The sequence below is a fragment of the Mauremys reevesii genome, linkage group 3 (genome assembly GCF_016161935.1).
Source record: "Mauremys reevesii isolate NIE-2019 linkage group 3, ASM1616193v1, whole genome shotgun sequence".
Classification (NCBI taxonomy): Eukaryota; Metazoa; Chordata; order Testudines; family Geoemydidae; genus Mauremys; species Mauremys reevesii.
In genome coordinates, this window is record NC_052625.1 from 84,173,895 (window position 1) to 84,195,112 (window position 21,218).

Below are 21,218 nucleotides of genomic sequence, written 5' to 3' on the forward strand. Positions count from 1 at the left end.
ATAGGGGTACAGAGATCCCCTGGGTTCACCAAAAGAATGTCATATAAGATCTCTAATGAAAACCTGTATCACACTGATCATCATAACCATGGCGAGATGTATGTATGGCGAATGTGTGAGGAGTTATGTATATCTACACTACACATTATAGTCTATAATTAAAAACAGGTCACCCAAAGATAGCATGTCCTGAGACAAAGTCTTCCAGATGGGAGGAGTTGGGGGTAGGAGACACTTATCTCTGGGGGGACCATTGTGTATTGTATGTCTATTTACATTATAAGTCAAATGGTAATGAAGAGCTGGAAGAGACTTCGGAAGAAAAATAACAGGAAGAGGTAAAGAGCTGGTGGGAAGGGGAGGAGGGAGCCCTGTCTGGAGGTGAACATCAAAGATCTGTTCTGCTATATTTGAGGGTGTAAAAAGACTCCCTGGCATCCTTCGTCTTGGAAGTAAACTGACAGCAAGTTTGCTTCATGAAAAAGGGTTCTCAGCCAGGCTTGGTTGAAAACACTGAAGAGAACTTTGGGTGAGGAAAACTTCTTTAGAGAAGAGAATAACTGGTTGCTTAAATTTAAGCTTTAAAAATGCATGTTATGATGTTGTTTTATATGCAACCATTTGTTCCCATCTCTTAAATATCTCTTAAATTCAGTGTATCTGAACCTCTAGCCTTTCTTAAATAAATTTCCTTTTATAGCTGAACTCAAGTGCTATGCATAATACGGGAGTGGGGATTTAAGGTGAAACTGGTAAGCTGTGGTATGCTGCTCCTTTGAGAACAGAGGATCTGGGATTTCTGTGAGTATCTGGTGATCAGGGACTGGATACTACGGGGGAATATTTTGAAGGGATCCGGGGCTGGGATGCATCTGTTGTCAACCTGCAAGGCAAACCCAGGGCTGGTATAGCCCAGGGGAGAGTAGCTGAGCAGGCTGGTGGTGCTAGGGAGCTCACACCCAGATAGTACAGGCTCGACTTCCTCACAAGGTGGTAACAAGGTGACTCACAGCCCTGGGTGCCCTGAGAAGTGTCGCATTTCTCTGGTGCTTTTCAAATTATAATCACCCCAAATGCCATACACTAATCAAAACTGTAGAACTGTTGTTCTGGGGTGAAACTTTCTTCCTTAAAAAAAAAAAGATGAATTATCTTGTAATATGGTAGCACCTGAAATCCTCAGCGGAGACTGGGACCCCATTGTGATAGGCAGAGTACAACCATATAGCAAGAGAGAGCTCCTGTCTCAAAGAACTTAGTCTAAGAGCCCAATCCTGCAAATAATTTGGTGTGCTTGCATTGATGCACAGGGATAAGCTTGTTTAATTCAATGGGATGGCTTTGTTTGTAAATTTAAGCATGCATGTAAATGTTTGCAGGGTTGGGGACCAATTAGACAAGAGAGATCAAGGAAGGAGAGGAGAGAGGAAGTATTATCCCTATTTTAGAGAAGCAGAAGAGGGAGACCAAACACACCCCTCTTTTAACCCCATGGTGCTTTTGGTGGGGGATTGATCCTATATAAAATAGTTATTTAAGGACCCTTTCAGCCATCTCTCAGTCGGCTACTGCTGGAAAATAGCTTCATTGCTCGTATGGGCCAGTAACACTTGTAGATAGTCTTGACTGGAGTCATAAAACATGTATTTGTTAGTAAAGTAAGCAAATCTGATTTGGAACACACCCAGGGATCAGATCTGTTCTGTAGCAAGTTACTTCTTGGAACATAACTTTGGAAAGAGGAATAGAAAGATGAAGGAAAACATTCTCCTAGAGGTGAGGGAGGGGAGGAAAAGGAATAAAAGATCATATAGGGTGTAAAACATGTAAAAAAGAGTGGAAGGAGGAGGGCTGGAGAAAGAAATGTACAAAGAAAGCAGAATGCAGGAAACGAGAGATGGCGTCTTACCTTAAGCCCATTGAAGGGTATAGAAAGGCTCTCACTTCTGTAGCCTTTGAGTCAGGCCAATACTGATTGTCAGCATGCAATGGTAGAGAAAATGTCTGATCCAAAATGCTACAGAGCTTGCATATATATTTATTTTTTACTTTGGATGAAGAAAATATTTCTTTTTTATCTAATGCTAAAAAAATGTTTTACTGCTAAATTGATGCAAGTTTTGGAATTCTCCCACACAAATATGACTGCAGCCATGCCCCTGATATAACGAATAGGGTGTCTCAATCTGGATTACAATCCCCACCACTCTGCCTAGATTGAAGAAAGATATTTGTGTGGTTGGCAGCGTTTTCATTATTTGGTTGTTACAGACCTGCGATAGCCATTTAGCAAATTCAATATAAAACTTTTAATTTTATTGTTGCTACCTAAGCAATAGCAGTTAAAGCCTCCAGAGGTGTTTGAACATTAATCTCCGAGCTGTTGTGATCATTACACAGTACTTACATAATAGCAGCAGAGAACTGGAACAAGTAGACAGAGAACGCTATTTCACAATGTTCTTGTCTGTATGAAATCTCTGGAAGAGTCCAATTCTAAGAAAACATTCATCTCTTTGTCTATTGGCTTGGCAACTTAATTCTGCACTAACTGCTGCATTACACATAATGATCTCCCACTCTGTCATGCTATGTGGGAAGGAACGTAAACTTATCCCCCATTGGTTTTTGGATTGCCTCATTTGGTTATTTCTACCGCTTCTTCCCCAGAAAACACTGTCCCTGTCATTAATACAGTTCCTACAAAGCTGAATATGTTTACTTGTAGTAAAAGTATCATATCAATCTTGTTGTTCAGTGTAATACAGTTGTTTGCGCCATTACTGCTGGTGGCTTGCTATTTGAATGTCTCAGTTTGGAGAATGCAAATAGATGAGTCAGGTTCACTGTTTTTACTCATAATTAGATTTGGTCTACACAGAAAAGTTAGACCAACATAGCTACAGTGGTAAGGAGTGTGCAAAAACCACATCCCTGACTGACACAGCTATGCTGACCTAAACCCAAGTGTAGATGCAGCTATATTGATGGAAGAAAACTACATCTATGGAAGCAAACTTCATTCAGAGAGGTGGTGTTCCTAAACTGATGGGGAAAACCTTCCATTGCTGTTGGCTACAGAACTTGCTACAGGTTTATGCCGGCATAGTTCTGGAGTGTAGGTCTAAGTCTGCAGACTGTAGTAAGTTTTGTTTTCTGTGGGTATGTCTGCACTACGGAGAATATACCCAGTATAGCTAGATTCCTGTAGCTAGGGTGTCATAACCCTGTTGTGTAGTCTTAGCGTATACTGATGGAAGGGGTATTTTTGTTGGTGTAGGACCACTACCTCCCCAAGTGATGGTATTTAAGTTGACAGATGCATTCTCCTGTTGACATAGCTGTGTTTACTCTGGGACTAGATAGGTATGGCACTCGAGGGTGTTTTTTCACACCCCTGACATAACTATCTCAATCTAACTTTTAGGTGTAGACCAGGTGTGGTGCTGCATGATTGCAATAGGACCATTTATATCAATGATATTGCCACTGTTAGACAATTGCAAGAGATCTTGTTCAAAGTATGTCATGTAAGTTGTCAGTGAAAAAGCTATGATTCCCTAAGTATGATTATCCTGTTTATATGCTTGTATCATTTTTGTTTCTGAAGTTATGAATATTGGCTATGTACTTCTATCACCATTGTGTTTGTTCCTAGAATAACACCCACAAAATAGTTTAAGTCCAGTCTCGCTAGCACTGTGTGAATGGATTATTCAAGCTTGATTGCCCATTAAGGACACTTCACTCTCACAATGGACCATAGAAGAAACTAATTGGTTTGTGCAAGCCAGCAGTCTATAACATCACTGTTACAAACCTGAGAAAAGAACATTGCCATTATTGAGTGTATATGATCTATGAACTATGTTATCTCTCTTCTTCTTTTCTTTATTAATAAACCTTTAGATTTTAGTTACTAAAGGATTGGCAGCAGAGTATGCATTGGATAAGATCTAAGTTATATATTGACCTGGCTATGTGGCTGATCTCTTGAGATCAGGAGAACTCTTTATTTGATTAAACTGATTTTCAACAATCACTCATCATAAAGTCGAGTGTCTGGGTGGTGAAATAAGGGCTGGAATGGCTAAGGAGACTGCATTTTTTACTTCTTATTAACCAGTGTGGTGAGACAGAAATTTACTTTTGTTATTGGCTTGGTAAATCTAATAATAGAATAACCACCAGTTTGGGTAGAGTCTGCTCTGTTTTTCAGCAGTTTGCCCTGAATCTGGCATCCTCAGCTGTGTCTACACTGCCACTTTCAGTGCTAAAACTTTAGTTGTTCAGGGGTGTGAAAAAACACCCCCCTGAGTGACAAAAGTTTTAGCACTGAAAAGCACCAGTATAGACAGTACTTTATCGCTGGAAGCCGTGCTCCCAGCGATGAAGCTACCACCCCTCGTTCGGTGTGGTTATTTTTTATCACCAGGAGAGCTCTTCCCCGACAATAAACAGGGACTACACTGCTCATGCCAAAGCGCTGCCGCAGCTGCGGCTGTAACATGGGCAGTGTAGACGTATTCCTACTGAGGCATGGAGACACCAGGACTGTCTCATATGCACCTGACCTGACAGTGTCCTTTGAAAACACGAATGTAGTGTACTTTAAATGCACCCAGCATACAGTATTCGGTGAAAGGCTTCACATATTACATATTTGTTTCTAATATATTCATAGAAATTTTGGACATTCAGCTGGGAGAAACTACACTGCAGTTTTGACTCTTAAAAATACTAGAGAAGGCATAAAACGTTGACACAAAATGCAGAAAATATAGGCTACATTCAGACTTCTCTTTACATCTAAATCTTCTCAATGTTTTTCTGAGGTGTCAGCTTCTGTTTAAAGCTGACCAGTCTGGTAAATGTTCAATTAACACTAGATATAGTGTTTATTAGTATCTATTGTATTAAGGTAGCACCTAGAGGCCTTGTAAGTCAGTAGGCAGATATACCAGCTGGGGATGGTAAAATAAAGCCCCAAATTAGACTATATCAAGTCCCTTTCCTCAAGGCTGGCTTTATTAACACAATGCTATTTTGAAACAAGAACAAAGGAACTCAGAATCAGTGCTGCAGACTCTCACAATTTCATCACTAGTCTAATTATATTTTTTTCTTAATGCTTCAGCTCTTGGAGTCATGTGATTTATAGGAGACTCTGTTTTCATGTTATTATAAGGATTCTAGCCCTTGTTGAAGAAGGCTCAAAAATCAGAAGGCAAATAAAAAGAACCCAAAATGTATTTTAAAAATCTCAGGCAAGACAGACAAAAGGAGGGAGAAAGATATACAACCTAAAAGCAGCAGACGTGGAAGTAAGGCACGGACACATTAATTTACTCACACAAGCTCACACAAAGTCTGTGGCAGAGCTAGGAATTGAGCCCAGATCTCTAGAGACCCAGTCCAATGTCTTAACTGCAAAACCCTTCTAAGGTTCGATTAAGGCCTAGCCTTGCATATATTTGTAAGCAGGGCCACCCAAAGGATTCAGGGGGCCTGGGGCAAAGCAATTTTGAGGGCCCCTTCCATAAAAAAAAGTTGCAATACTATAGAATATTATATTCTGCTGGGGGCCCTGTGGGGCCCAGGGCCTGGGGCAAATTGCCCCACTTGCCCCCCCCTCTGGGCAGCCCTGTTTGTAAGGTGTGAAAAGAAGGTGCAAGGAGCATTGCCCTCCCCTTTGTGTTCCTGTGTAAGGGGCAGTCCTTTCCTTATTTCTTATACTCCTGGGGAGCAAGGATTTAGGGTAATAGGTAGCCTAGCACTGACAGTGGCACTAGATATACCAGAGGCTGTAGCAATGGATTCATCGAAGGTGTGGCCACTGCCCTGTCCCCTCCTTTGCTCATCACCCTCCAGAGCTGGGTCAGTGTATGAAGGCGGATGAGATGAGTGAAGTGCATACAACATTATTTGCTAATCATAGAATATCACGGTTGGAAGGGACCTCAGAAGGTCATCTAGTCCAACCCCCTGCTCAAAGCAGGACCAATCCCCAGACAGATTTTTGCCCCAGATCCCCTCAAATGGCCCCCTCAGGGATTGAACTCACAACCCTGGGTTTAGCAGCACTGTGTCTGCCTCAAGCACAGTGCTTCTGGGAATTGTTGCAAGTGCATAGACCCTCGTAAAATCCCTTTCCCCGGCTACTGTGGAACTCCCTCCGGCACAGCCCTGTTACCCAGGTTCTACGTGTGGCGACAGATTTAGACCTTCAGATAGCATGGCAATACACTCATTCTTCTGACCACATTAACATCACTACAATGACAACCCATTATTTATAAAGAGCTTGGATCAGCCATAACGCCATGCTTCGCTTCTGCATGGCCTGAATCTGTGAAAGCCAATGTGTGCGGCTTTCCCTGACCTTAGTAAGGCTTCCACAAAACAGGAATGCAATGTGTTTTTCCCAAATCGGGGCTAAAGCTATCAAGAGATAACATGAATTATTGTTACTCATATCTTAAAAGCCTTAAGGCGAGACTTCCCCCACCCTTCCCCACCAAATTTTGGAATATTTTCTCCTTCTCCCCTCTTATAAGATTTGAATACATTTCCTACAAATTTGTATTTCCCCTCTTTTCTAGTAATACTTTATAAGCATGGCTACTGCTTGGCACTTTTTGGAGGAATCATGCTAGGCCCACAAGTTGCTCAACTTCTTGGAACTCAAGTAATCTGAGGATGGCAAAAAAAGTTCCTAAAATGTGCGGTTAATATTAATCATTAGCTGCATTTTTTCCAACATGACTAATAATCTGTTCAGCCAGCCTTGCATTCTTGCTCACCTAATCCAGACAATGACACTGCATAATAATTCAAAGTGAATGGACTGTGCTTTATAGGTGATCAACACTTCACTGTTCCTAAGCCCCGTCAAATCATCATTTATTTGTGCAGAAAAATGGCATTCCCTTTGCTAATTTCCGTTGGCTATGCATACCTCATAAAGCATGTATTAAAGTGCTCTCAAAGACATACAGGGTCTTCTCTGTCCTCACCAATCATTATGGCTGTAACAATTGTTGGTCTGCACAGCTTTGTTTAAATACTTTTATAATGCTACTGATTCCTTGTAGGGAGATGGGGTGGGGTAAGGAAGTGTTTTTTTAACAATAGATGGCAGAAATAGTGTGAATAGCCAGGTGAAATGGGCTGAATTTGCCAATCAGGGACTGTTGCAAGCCTAGCCAAGGATAGGCATAGAGTAGAAACCCAGCTAAGTCCGAGAGGGGGTGCCCTGATTAACAAATTGCAAGACTTCGAAACCCAAGATTTCATACAATATTACTATTTCTGCAGTGCCAGGAGTGTGCATGGAACTTTACAGACAAACACAGTGGGGCAAATTTAGATGTGCTGTATAGGGGGAGGGGGATGCAAATTACACAACAGGTCAGTGGATCTAAGGGAATACAAGGGAAGCTCGAAACTATCATTCTAAGGGATGGAAGAGGCTACAGGTCACATCACCCCATACTCCCTCTAACTTTATCTCTGTATCTGGTCTATGGTTTTTACCCAAAAGGGCTTAAAGTCTAATATGCCAATACTGTGAGGGGCTGAATGCCTCAATCCAGGAGTTGCTCAGTGCCTTGCGGGATCAGTGTCAGTTAGATCAGACACCATGTGTCAAGGGAAAGATGACAATTGACATGAATGTAAGAATGGGAGGGAGGCAGAAACACTGTAAGATAATGAAGTCACCTGCATTTTTACTGAATGTGGAACCATAGGGTTAGAAGGGCCCGCAAGGGTCATCTAGGCTAACCCCCTGCCAAGATGCAGGATTTGTTGTGTCCAGCCTCCTTTTGAAAACCTAGTATGTGAGTTTCTTTATTAAAAGATAAATGTACTGTAGTTCAGGTGACATGACACAACGGGGGGTGGGTGGGATGAGCGAAGAAAAGGTGATTGAAAGGAGTAGGCTTTGAGGTGAGATTTGAAAGAGGAGAGGGAAGTTACATGGTGTACAGGACAGTCAAATCACAATGCACTGCAAAATAATTCAGATGATTTATTACCAACTTCCCATGAAGACAAAACACATGCTCACTGCATGCTCCTCTGTCCTATCTCTGCATTAGGACTCTACTACAATTGTCACTCTGTCCTGAAAGAGGCAGGAAATTAAAACACCCAGGATGGGGTGGATATTGTCAATACTACACTCCCTTTTTGCTAATGTCATTGCCTCCTCACCAACAACCAGCCCCCTTCAAGTCCATGTAGTGACTATTCCTCTCCTGGCTATAGCTGGGCCATCCAGCCCAACTTAATCCTTGTGGCTAAATGTTTCCACTTACTGAAGTTTTACTGCTTATTGTTTTCTCAAAAAGTAGTTGTCAATGGGGAATCATCATTGATTGGGGAGTGTTTCTAGTGGCATTCCTTAGTGATCAGTGCCAGGCCTAATATTTTTCTGTATTTTCTTCAATGATCTGGATGGAAATGTAAAATCGCATACAGGCTATGTCTACACTTGGACACTGGGATTCCCAGCTCAAGTAGAGACACTCGCACCAGCTCTCATCAAACTATTGCACTAAATATACTGTAGCCATGGTTGCATAGGCAGCAGTTAGTAGTCACACAAGTTAGCTGCCTAATCAACATTCCTATGGGGATCTGGGTGGTTTTGTTCCTGGGGCACCTAGCCCCTACTGTCGCTCATTCTTGCCTGTCTTACCGCAGCTACACTACTATTTTTAGCATGCTACCACAAGTCTGTCTACTTGAGCTGGGAATTAAACCTCCAGCTCCAAGTGTAGATGTAGCCACAGAGTGATCTGGACCACTTGGAAAGCTGGACCTGTTCAAACAAAATATGTTTTAATGCAGTCATATGCAAAGGTATATACATCTAGGAGCAAGGAATGCAGGCCACACCTACAGAAGGGGGGCCTTTATCCTGAAAAGCAGGGAGTCTCAAAAGGATCTAGAGGTCATAGTGGATATGCACCTGAACATGAGCTCCTAGTGGGATGCTGCGGCCAAAAAGGCTAATGCAATCCTTGGATGTGTAAACAGGGGAGAAATGAATAGGAGTAGGGAGGTGATTTTGCCTTTGTATATAGTACTGGTGAGACCAATACTGTAATACTGCATCCATTTCTGGTGTCCACATTTTAAAAAAGATATTGAAAAATTGGCGAGGTTACAGAAAAGAGCCACAAAAGTTATCTGGGGGCTGGAGAAAATGCCTTGAGGAGAGAGACTTAAGGAACCCAATATGTTTAGCTTATCAAAAAGAAGATTGATGGGGTGACTTGATTACAGTGTGTAAGTGCCATCTTGGGGAGAAAATACAGGGTACTAAAGGGCTCTTTAGTCTAGCCGAGAAAGGCATAACAAGAACTAATGGCTGGAAACTGAAACCAGACAAACTCAAATTAGAAATAAGGTACAATTTTTTAACAGAGGGTGATTAATCATTGGAACAAACTATGAGGGAAGTGGAGAATTCTCCATCTCTTGGTGTCTTCAAGACCGGATGCCTTTCTGGAAAATATGCTTTAGCTAAATACAAGTTACTGGGCTTAATACAGGGGTAAATGAGAGAAATGTAATGGTCTATGATATGCAGGAGGTCAGACTAGATGATCTAAAGGTCCTTTCTGGGCTTAAACTTTATGAATGTAATCATCTTTTTCTTTGATATGCAATGAAATATTGGGTTTAGATGTACTTTTGCCACCACACACAACTAAATGCAGTCCCTAGTTCTTGCCAAGTCCTTACACTGTGTCTGTGAAAGAGCTGTATCTCTTCCTGGTACTTAGAATTCCTCATTAAATCAACATAAAATACATTTGGGAAGGGAAAGAAAAGACTGTAACTTTAAGATGCTGTCTACTTGAACTAATCATTGTTACATGAGACTGAATCGACAGAATTTTTTTAAGCTTAATGTTTTGATCCACGTTGAGTTATTTATTGCATAAAATGAGCTAAAACTAAGCCAACCAATCCTAGTTAGTCATAGGGAAATGTCAATAATTTTTAACCAAATGAACATTTATAAGAATAAAAGGCCATTCAGCAAACATACTTGGCCACCAATGACAGGGTTGCCTTGCTCCTTTCTGAGGATAAGCTATTCACTACAAGACTCTCTTTCTATCTCAGGTAAACTTTGTAGATTAAAAATTGGTCAACAGCACAACTTTATTTCTTGCTTTGTAGTTTTTTCCTCTTGTGGTGGGACTTTATTGACAGCTTTTGAAAATCCAAGTAAATTACATCCTCTGGGTTACTTTTTCCTAGTGTTCTATTAACTTAAGAAAGAATGTTATAGGGACACAATTTTCTTGCCCCGAAACAGTGTTTTTATCTCTCTCTCTAAAAGGTGTGTATGTAATTTTTCTTAAATAACACAGAAATGCACCTTCTAAAAACAAACATTAGATTAAACAATATTCATTCCTAAGTGAATCAAAAGTCCTATAAAGAACTGTAATAATAATAATATAATGGTATATATTACCATATATCACATTTCTGTATATCAAAATTAAACTCTTATGGTTCCTATGTTGATTTAAAAATTTCTGGGTGATCTCTGGATTGATAAATACTAAATTCTAATGAGATACTTTCAAGCATAAACTTTATCCATTTGAACACTGAAAGTATGTATTCCTTTGTTCAATATCTCATTGCTTGGAATTTGACTTTATATGGTTATGCTGTACTTAGCTAAGTATAATTGCATTCTGTCTTAAATTAGATTCAAACAGTTGCCTGGTACAAAGGTGACTGTCACCAGACAGTAACTTCCAGGATCACCTGTGGCTCTTAAAAAAAAAATAGGCATCTCAGTGGTGATATCCTAATCTATGGACCTGATCCTGTGACATGCTCAGCATCCTCTACTCTCTCTGAAGAAAATCAGAGTTAAAATAATTGTTAACTCCTCAGAAGCTCACTGGATTGTGTCTCCAGGAATAGTTGCTCTGTTTAGAGATAGGTTACAGTATGGCGCTTTCTCAATAACTCAGCCATTTCACTCCTTATTTCCTTCAGGAGTCTCAGATGAATATCACTGGTCTCTGCCTATCTTAGATTTTTCAGTAGTAACCCATCTCTGTCAGGTTTAAAACATATCCTGTTGTTTACGGACAAGTAATGTGCTTGGTGCAGGAGCTACTACGTAAAAATGTATGGCCTGTGTTTTGCAAGAGGTCAAATTAGGTTATTGTAATGGCCTCTTTTGGCCTTAAAGTCTGCAAATCTACAAGTATCTAAGTATCATCAGTTATTTATTGCATTTGAATTTCTCAAGTTACTCCAAAATATCCAATGCAGAAACTTTAATTTCTGTTGAGTCCTTTTAATGTCTTCACATAAAAAGTCCCCCATTATTCACAGGAAATAACAATGTAAAAAATAACTTGTCTGACACATAAAGAAGATGATCAAGACCCTGGTTCAGGAAAATATCCCTATTCGGGAAAGCATTTAAACCCATGCTTAACTGCAAACACTTGCTTAGGGGTTTAAGCTTGTGGTTAAGTCCTTTTCTGATTCAGAGTCTAATTGCCTTTCCTCTCCTGTGGTGGTCAGGAGGATTCACCGATACACATACATATTCTTTCTGCTGATGTTAATGACTTTTTATTTTGTTAAAATAATTTGCAAAGGACCATCGTACACCAGATTTTCATCTGGTGTAAACCAGACTAGCTGTCTGCAGCTATGGCAATAGATACCATTGGACACTCAGGCCCATCATATGTGCATGAAGCTGAATGGCTTATCACAGCCTAGCGATGCAGGTGAATATGGTTCCCTCTTGAGGAGCCCTCTGAAGGTGGCATAGATTAGATCACAAGGATCCAAAAGCTCAGTAAGGGATGTAAAAGTTGAAACAAAAAAAAAATTACCTCCCTAGCGCCGGTCAAAATATGAAGAAAATATTGCAATTCAGTAACCACCTATGAAAAAGATAAAGAAATGTTTAAGAATAGGGAAGGAAGGGTTAAATAGCTACTGTCATTAATGAAATGTTCCATTTTTGTAGAATATTGAGATGGGTGTATCTAGCATATTAAACAGCAGGACAAATGTATTCTGCTTGGAGACACCTGAAAAGTTTTGTTGCAGTCAAGCAATTAAGCATAAAAATAAATGTGATGCTGCACAATATAGCTTAATTCTGGGGCAAACCATCAGAGAGATCCAGGATCATCTCAATTGGGGCTGGATGAAGTGTCTAAGAAAACTCATACTCTGTTTATAGGCTCACTTTGTACTGTACAAGCTAGACCCAGTGGGTAATAGTTCCATGATTCTGTTTAGAATCTCAGAAATTACTGGCCTCTTACAGTTTCCTTGAGATAATGCAGGCATTTTTGCCTTGGTGTATGGTAATATAATGTGTTTATGTAGCAAGGTGATGTGCTGACCCAATGGCCATGAAACATTGGGAGTGTAAGGGAAAAAAGAGAATTGCACATTAGGGTATGTGTACACTGCAATTAGACACCTGTGACTGGCCCACGCCTGCTGAGTTGGGCTCACAGGGCTGTTTAATTGTAGTGTAGGTGGTCACGCTCAATCTGCAGCCCAAGCTCTGGGACTCTCCCACCTTGCAGGCTACACTTGTGGCTACAGTTCAATTTTTAGTGTGTTGGCTCAGATGAGAGTTAGCATGTGTATGTGTACCAGAGGTGGGAATCACACCCTTACCTCACAGTGTAGATGAAGTCTTTGAGTACTTTACTCCCTGAGTAGTCTCATTGAAATGCAATTCTTGGATGCGTAAATAAGGGAATGTTGAGTCAGAGTAGAGAGATTGTTTTACCTCTGTACTTGGCACTGGTGCAACTGTTGCTGAAATAATGTGTCCAATTCTGGTGTCCACAATTCAAGAAGAATGTTGGAATACTGGAGAGGGGTCAGAGAAGATCCAAGAGACTGATTAAAGGATTTGAAAACATGCCTTGGGGTGTTTTTCACCATTTTTTTTTAATTGGCCAAAAGTCAATTCAAAATACCATTTCGAATTGAAAAGTCAAAACATTTCAACATTTTCTAAATGAAATGTGTTGAAACAAAACAGCTGAATTTAATTTTTCCAAATTGTTGAAATGAAAAGTTTTGACTCTTTCAAAAAGAAGTTTAACCAAAACCTTTTGCTGAATTTACCCTAATTTGACTAATAATTTTGTTACCTGAAAAATGCTTTTTTCAACAACAAAAGAATACTTTTTGAAAAAAATTCACCCAGCTCTCCTCTCAACCCCCTGATATGTACCTGTAACCTTGACTTTCCCTTAAAGTTTTTTGTGTGGGGAATATACTCTGAATTTTCTCTGTATTTACACATCCTTTCAGATCTGAAGAATTAAACCTTCCTTCTCTCAGATCAAAATTTTATTCAGTGTTGGTGACCCCAGCTCTCTACTCCAGGTGTGCATGTGTTGGGACATAAATAATATCCCCTTTGGGAAGCAGCTGTCTATCCAAACTTGGATGCATGAATGCCTGGAGATGTCAAATCTCTTCAAGTTTCGAATCATGATAATTTAAGGGGGAAAAAACTTGCTTAACAAATTCCTTTAAATCAAGCATCATATCTGGCTAGTTGGCAGACATGATATGTTTGGAAATGGCATAGATATTACTGTCTCACCCCTTAGGAAATGTTAGCAGCATATTGAGAGAATTATGTTTAAAAATACACATTAATAAGTGAAAGACAGTAGCTATAACAGTCAGTATGGCTCACTAATTAAGGCCTTGCTTCAGCAAAGCACTTAAGCACATGCGAAAATTTAAGCACATATGTAGTCCCATGGAAACCAATGGGCTTACTCACACACAGGGCCAGCTTTATGAATTGTGGGGACCGATTCGAATACCCGGCAGTGGTCCGGGGCTTTGGCGGCACTCTGGGTCTTCCACGGCACCGAAGGACCCTATGCCACCGAAATGCCGCCGAAGACCCCTGGAGAGGACCCCCCCACTGCTGAAATGCTGCTGAAGACCCCCGGAGCAGACCGCTGCCGGGTGAGTAAAAAAAAAATTTAAAAGGTGCCTAAGGCACGGGGCCCTCTTAGGTGTGGGGCCCGATTCTGGGGAATTGGCCTAAAGCCAGCCCTGCTCACATATTTACATTTAAGCATGTGCTTATGTGCTTTGCTGAACTGGAGCCCGAGAGGAAATATTTGGGCACATGAAGATCTGGTTTAATTAAACTAACCTATACCCATTACTTTTCTACTTTCATGTTGTTGTAGTTAGTCATGTAACCAGATTATGGAATGTATTCCTATTAACATGAAAGATCATGTAAAAATAGGGCCAATTTTTCAAAAACTGGTGTGTGGGCTCCATGCTGCCACCATGCAGCCACCTCTGGAGTGGAATGTGGCAGCACTACAGTACTAAATGGAATGTTTTCGGAAGTGAAATAGAGAAAAAATGAAGAAAACATCTATCTAAAACCACAGGGAACTGGTACAGCTGTTCTTCCAAAGCTCCGTTTCCACTTGGAAAATTTAACACACACATTTAAAGAGTGAGTAAAGCTTGACAAATATTTTCCTATAATGACAAAATATAAAAAATAAGAAACAATAAAATGATGTATGGGGAGATCATATTAAAAAAACATGAAAGGGAAGACCAGATCTGTGATTCCCAGGTCCTGACATTTTTCACCATAGCTTTCTCTCTGGGAGACAGGACTAGTAACAGAATGGAATGGAGTGTGTGTGACCCTCAGGGTGTCTCTACATGGGGAAGTTATCCCAGAGTAAGGTAGGCTGTGGGTTTAAAGCAAAATGGCTATTATGGAATAAGTGTGTCCACATAGGGAACTAAATTTTCCTGTGTAGACAAGCCCTCAGTTTGGATCATATAGAGCTGCAGGAATAATAAAGTCTTTTCCCACAGCTCTCAGGGCATCTCTACACAACATGCGTTACAGCGGCACAACTGTAGTGCTGCAGCTACGCTGTTATAGAATAGATACTGGTTACAATGACGGAAGGGTTTTTTCCATCATTGTAGTAAATTCACCTCCTGGAGAGGTGGTAGCTACGGTTCTTATGTCAATCTAGGTGCAAATACTGCAGGGGTTAAGAGAACCTAACTACGTTGCAAAGGGCATGAAATTTTTCACAGCCCTGAGTGATGTAGCTAGGTTAACCTAAATTTTAGGTGTAGAATAGGCCAAAGTCTGACCAGACAATAGGCATCACCATCAGGATGGCTGTTGTCCCTGGCCATGTGCCCACATTCTACAGTTTGTAAAGGCAGAGAGGTCAGCAATGACTTAGGATGCAATTTGCATGGTAAGTTTCACTGCTCTCAGAGAGGAACATTTTACATACCGTTGCTGTTCTTAGACTCTTCCACAATTCTCCACATCCTCTTTGTTGCATGGAGCTGAGGTCAGAGAGTAGTGGCTGTGCTGGGGAGAGAGGCAGCTACTTGGTGGTGGTAGTGGTGGGGGTGATATTACCATATAGCTGCTTATGCCATTGGTATGATTAATTCAGCCCCATTTCTGTGGTTTTGTCGCAATTTGTCTCCTCTGCAGAGAAGAGTTCTGTATGCCCTGTACTGTAACCAAGGGAGGTTTTGGTTTATATTCTTAAAGCAATAAAATTAGTCTGCAATGTGTAATTTAGGAAATCACTTTGCCCTATGGAGATTCTCAGAGCCTGGACTTCTCAGGTTATTTTCCAACCATGGTGTTGACTGCAAGGCAGTTTGAAGGGAAGATGCATTCCATCTTCAGGAAAAATCAGTAGCTTTAATGTGCAGCCTGAGCTGGACAAAGCAAAGGCAAGTGCTCTGGTTGGAGGCAGGCGGTGGGGAGGGGAATGGGGTGGAGGGAGATGATGATTTACACTCAGAAAGGTTAAACACTTTTCTCCAGACTTAGGAATGTTCTATTTTGTTTTTAGCAATAGACTTCTGAGGGGGAAGATGTATGGTGCAAGAGGATTGTTTCCCCAGGCATGTTATTGGGAAAATATGCCTGTTTTGTCTCTCCAAAATTTTCTTAACAAAACTAAAAATATTTTGCAGCGTTTTCAGGAACTCTGCTTTCCACACTTGCTCTCTTTTTATGGCCTTTTCTCACTGCTTAAGTATTTCATGCTGCCTTCTATTTCCCAGCAATTGTAAGTAGCCATGTAAGTAAAGGAAGCACTGGCCAAAGTAACATTAGCTTCTCCTCTTCATGAAATTGCTTGTGCCTTTATTTACATGTGTTTGGTTGCCTGTGGTGAACACCTGACTGTTATTGCATCTTTCTTCTAAGCATGTGGATTTTATTTTTTTTAAAATGTAAACAGTAAAACCATAACTTTCTCCATAAGTAAGGTACCTATTAATTTTTATATATTTTTTATTTTTCTAATTATATAAGTGACTGTCTCTCTAATGTTTAGTCTACTCTAGACTAACATAATAAGAAAAATGACATAAAACTCTGGCCTCTGATGTACACACCCACTTAACTTACTCCATTAGGAAAGGCTGGATTGGCTTTGCAGCATGCTCTGATCGTTGGTCAATTTAGATTCTTTCATCGGTGCCATCACAGTATTATCTGCATGCAAATGCAGGCTCTGTTGAACCAAAGGGAGAAAGCAAGTTCCAAAGTTGAGGGACCTTCACCCAAAGCACCATGTAAACAGTTCCCAGAAGTGCAAACTGAGGGACTGTCAACTTTAACACCTCAGCACCCCTACATTGTTGGGCTTATTTGATGGCCAAACTTCTGGAGTCTTTCGCTCAACACCTGTCATTGGCAGGATTGATGCCAAGGCACAGATTTTGTTGAGGTTACTGGCACAGCAGTTCTAATTTTCTGGGCTAATGTGAAGGCAAAGGTCTGTACTATGTCACAGGCTCAGGAGGAGATGAATAATTGCCAGCAGGTCTTAATGCTACACATCAATGCTGGGGAATACTCCTTTATATAATGAACAGTGTCATTCGTATTCACAATGGCTGTGACATTATTCAACCAGAATATAAGCCAGGAGTAGGCAACCTATGGCACGTGTGCTGAAGGCAGCACACGAGCTGATTTTCAGTGGCACTCACACTGCCCGGGTCCTGGCCACCGGTCCAGGGAGCTCTGCATTTTAATTTAATTTTAAATGAAGCTTCTTAAACATTTTAAAAACCTTATTTACTTTACATACAACAATAGTTTAGTTAGATATTATAGACTTATAGAAAGAGCCCTTCTAAAAATGTTAAAATGTATTACTGGCACGCGGAACCTTAAATTAGAGTGAATAAATGAAGACTCAGCACAGCACTTCTGAAAGGTTGCCGACCCCTGATATAAGCAATCCTTTCCTACTGGCCAAATGAGAATTTCTCACTGAGAAAAAAGGGGATTTACCAAAGGTCCCATAGGTAAGATCCCTTTTCCCATCTGCTCCATGAAGAGTCATCATTTCAGGAAATCCCAGGCCCACTTGCTCTGCTTTTTAGTTGACCCGTGTCACTTGGCCTACAGCATCCAACCAGGATCTATCAACATGAGTAATTTAAAGAAGCAAACAAATGTAGTCAAAGATATTCTAAAAACAGTACCATAGGAAGGCTCCCTAGGCTAGGAAAAAATCTCACCACCAACATTTGGTTTAGAAGCAGCCAATACACCTAAAGACAGATACAATAAAAAGATATGTCGTGATTTAGTCATTTTCAGCTGTGCAAAGTATGGTAGTGTTTATACACACTTGTTACGCATTGTGCAGCTGTTAATGACTACAATTGGGAGAAGATAGGGAAGCATCCCACAAAAATCCCCATGCCCCCACTCCTTGGCAAATAGTGGCATGGACCTAATGGAAATATTCTGGTGGTTGGAGAGCAGATGAGACTTAGGGCTGTGTTGAAAATGTTTGTGAAATTTTCTACTACCGCCAAATGTTTGTATTTTTATTACATTTTCCCCCAAACTGTATTTTGGCTACAAGCAACATGCAAAACAAGAAAACAGCATTGCTGAAGAATGACCTAAATTTCTGGTTCCAAACGGTTCCGTATCAGTACAAAACCTCTGTAAAAACAGAACCAATTTTGAATTTGCGATGAATTGCAGAAGTGGTCACATTTCATGGTTTTTTAACATTTTCAAACTCCTCTTTTGGAAAGGGTGCCAGGAGAGAAAGTGGACAGATTGGAAAAGCGTGAACTATATAGCCAGTAGTGCCTGCTCCTCACCATACTTCCCCAGAGCACAATATCTACTTCCTTTTCCCTCCTGGCCTGCATTTTATGCTGATGTTCAAGGGGTATCTTACCTTAAAATAAACTTCTGTGACACACCAGATGTAGCAGGTTCATTCACTGGCAAAAGAGAACTAAATTCTTCTCCATTAATATAACTCCAGCTTTATACCGGTGTTACTGAAAAGACTTTGGCCCAGAATCTCCAGAGTAGTACATACCCCACAGCATAGCTGCTGGGGAGGGAAAGTGGTAGAAAATGAAGAAAAAGGAATCGCTTACCTGGGAACCAAGTAATCCAGGGAAACTTGGTCTCCAGAATATTCTCTATTACGGAAAAACAAAATACTGAATAATAATTTGCAGGGAGAATTTAAGTTGGCACACTTTAAAAGTTCCTTCTGGTTGCACAGATATTACAGCTTGTATTCAGTTATAAGCAGGAATGCCAAGAACCAATATTATATATAAAACTGGAAGGAACTTTTTGACCAGCTTCAGGTAGAAAATTGCATCCAAATTGGAATTGGCTATACATCAGGGTTAACATATATCCTTAAAAACAGTACCATGGAGTATGTAACAACAGGATATGATCAGATTCTCAGTTCAGACATTTCACCTGATAGAAGATATTTTCAATGTCCACTAGCATCATGTTCAGGCATTGGTTATTAATGGTAAGTAGATAAAATTAGATGTTTGTGGTTCATTTGGGTTAGGTATTAAGGCAGCAGTGTGAACAGCTCATTGGTGGAGTAGCTTTTGTTGAGAAACAGCTCCGCGTAATAACATGATTTCAGCAGTGTGTTTATCTGAGCCAGTAAGAGAAAGAGTCTTATTTCATTCAACAAAAATCTGAATGGAAAGAATGACATTTAGAACTTCCTTTCCAAGTCTGCACAAATGAAATATAGCATCTTGATTTCTTACACCTGGTATTTCTCAAATCGTAGCAAATAGTTGTTAGGATTATAGTACATACCAGGTTGACTCAGGTGGAATATCAGATCCATCCAAAAATGACATCGCTTTTCCGATGGGTCAGAGAAATATCTTCCTTGAATAGTACATAGCAAAAGAAATCCTGGCAACCATAAGGGGTTCCTATTCTTATACCATTTGTCTTGTTAATGTTCTCTTCACTTCCAATGACTTAACTTGTCTGATGTGCTTGCACCTCTCTCCTACCCCTCCCCCCCCATCACCCTCTCTTTTGCTAGGAACAAATCCACTCTTTAGAATTGCTAAGGTAGATCCACAGTCTTGGGGCTGTGTCTGTGCCATTGGCGCTGAGCCAGCAATCCCTAGAACAGGGGTTTGCAACATTTTCCATATTATGGACCACATGGTTATACAGAGAGAGAGAGAGACCGTCTCCCATCACACTCTGGGCATTCCAGCCTTTGTTATGTCACTGGCTGAGCACCTCTAGCTGATTGGTCTGATGGCCAGGCATAGGAGACCCTGAGGTTACTGGCTCAGGACTTGAGTTTACTAACATGGGGCTGTAGTACCTACCAGAATAGCTAACATGGAAAAATACTGGGGAAGTATTCATGTTTTTAATTATTTTAATGAAATATGTGTTTTGTCTCTTAAGATAGTGTGTTTGTGTGTGTGTGTGTGTATATGTGTGTGTCAGGTGGAAGAACAGTTTCTGTTTCCCATCTGTACTTTCTCTCTCCCCACATTCCCCATCTCTCTCCCCTGGATATGCTTCTCTCTGCCCTGGTCCTCCTCTCTCCTGCATAATCTTCTCTCACTAGAGGCATCAGTCCTTGAGGGTGCCTCATACTTCTTCAATTCCTCCCCTTTTGTAGGTTCAGCTCCTCACAGAGGCAGCTTCTTTGTAATGAAGACCCAAGATACATGTAAAAGGAATTGGAAATGAGGAGGTAGCACCATATGAGCTGCCATTTCTCCTCAGAGCACCGGCAAGTGCTTTGGGCACCACAGTTTGAGGACGGCTGCCCTAGAAAGCAGTGACTATTGGATCTGTGCATATGCTCCTGTGGATCTTAAAATTTAGAATACAGTTACATTAAAGACCAGGGCTTCTTCAACCTTGTTCAAAGTCTTAGGTTGCTCTTCAAGCCCATCGAAGAACAACAGTTAGCCTACCTCTCGCTCTGTGAGCCTCCTTGAACCTGGGAAGGAAGAAGCAGAGAATCAGGTCCCCTGTAGACCACTCCTATACATTGGTAACATTTTGGAAGGTGCTAGGGTATGATAAATACTGCATAAGAACTTTAGAATAGACACTGTGGTGGCACCGCTCTGGTGGCATATTTAGGGTTGTGGTCTGTTTTGCACTTAAGGCAATCTCTTGTTTTTTTTGAAAAGCACAGTGGACCAGATCTTCACCCGGTGTAAATCAGTGGTTCTACTAAAGTGATTGGAACTATGCCAGTTTACACTAGCTGAGAATCTGAATTATTAAGGTCCAAATTTTCATAATTGTTTACATGTGCAAATATATGTGCTTGCACTCCTTGTGATTTAAAAAACAATTACAGTAATCAAATGTGCACATGCCCATTTAGACATCTAACTGCCCAGTCTAAATGTTAATTTTTAGTTATCAGTTGCGCACAATGATTGGCTTTTTCTGAACAGTCTCTGGTTTGCCCAGTAGGACTTGTTCATATATTTTACATTTGTTCTAACAGAGGGCAGCCCTGCATCTGTCAACTTTAAGAAAGTCAAGGTATTTTTGAAAAACCTTAACTACTTTCTCTTAAGAGGGCATCCAGGGTTTAGACAGAATCAGTCACTTCCTAACTGAATTCCAATGTTCAGCTTCAGCATAATGTTAATTGAATCATTGAACTGCAGTTCACTCACCAACAGATTTTTTTTTTATAGTCCCATATACTGTCAGCCCTAAGGCTGTGGGATTCTGCACTGATGTGATACTTGCCCTCCTGTCATAAAATAGTGTTTGCTGAAGTGAAACACATTGTGCCGGGTCATGTAAAGCGGAAGCT

The 21,218-nt window shown here is 40.7% G+C and overlaps 1 long non-coding RNA gene across 1 annotated transcript; it reads right to left on the reverse strand.

Moving 5' to 3' along the window:
- Positions 1-12,857: 12,857 nt before the first annotated feature.
- On the reverse strand, positions 12,858-19,480 carry LOC120402143. Its single transcript, XR_005597014.1, has 3 exons — positions 19,214-19,480; positions 15,357-15,588; positions 12,858-12,903 (listed from the first exon to the last, which is right to left on the reverse strand). It is a non-coding gene; the product is annotated as an uncharacterized LOC120402143 (long non-coding RNA).
- Between the last annotated feature and the right edge of the window lie 1,738 nt (positions 19,481-21,218).